General features: G+C 30.5%; 1 protein-coding gene across 1 annotated transcript in view; it reads right to left on the bottom strand.

Moving 5' to 3' along the window:
• Nucleotides 1-524, bottom strand: part of LOC111653584 (Fanconi anemia core complex-associated protein 24-like) — a 2050-nt gene that overhangs the window by 831 nt on the left and 695 nt on the right. The gene's annotated exons all lie outside the window — the stretch shown is intronic.

Raw genomic sequence — 524 nt, 5'->3', positions numbered from 1 at the left:
TATTTTTTTGTATTGATAAACAGTAGATATACAGGAGGACAGTTTACAAAACAAACAACAAAAGCAATAGTGAAAGAAAAGAAAAATAAAAGAAGCACCAGGGGTAAATTAACTTACATTACATTAAGATATTAAAAGACATTTTCAACAGCCTTTTTGTTCAAAGAAAAATAAATGAGTTCTATATATCTTTCAGTTTCCTTCAAGAAAACAATGAAAGATGGTTTTTGGTTTGTGAATTTAGTTTTGTGGATGAAAAATTTGGCCAATATTTTTAATAAATTTATTATCAAATATATGTCTTTTTTTTGGGGGGTGTCTGAAGATCAAATGATAAAGCAAAGCCTGTGAAACATGGTCAATGATAAATCTGCAAAGGTCTTGCCATAGTTTCATGGTGTGACAACAATGCCAAAAATAAATGTAATGCTGTTTCACACCTGACACACTTCTCAAACAGGTTCAGTAAATACTGAACATTATAATCCTCATGAAGGAGGATTTACTGCAGGCCTGTTCCATTA

Source organism: Seriola lalandi, unplaced genomic scaffold, assembly GCF_002814215.2.
Source record: "Seriola lalandi dorsalis isolate HSWRI2012SDOR001 ecotype SW California unplaced genomic scaffold, Sedor1 jcf7180002054232, whole genome shotgun sequence".
In the NCBI taxonomy this organism is placed as follows: Eukaryota; Metazoa; Chordata; class Actinopteri; order Carangiformes; family Carangidae; genus Seriola; species Seriola lalandi.
This window is presented reverse-complemented; position numbering and strand designations above follow the sequence as displayed.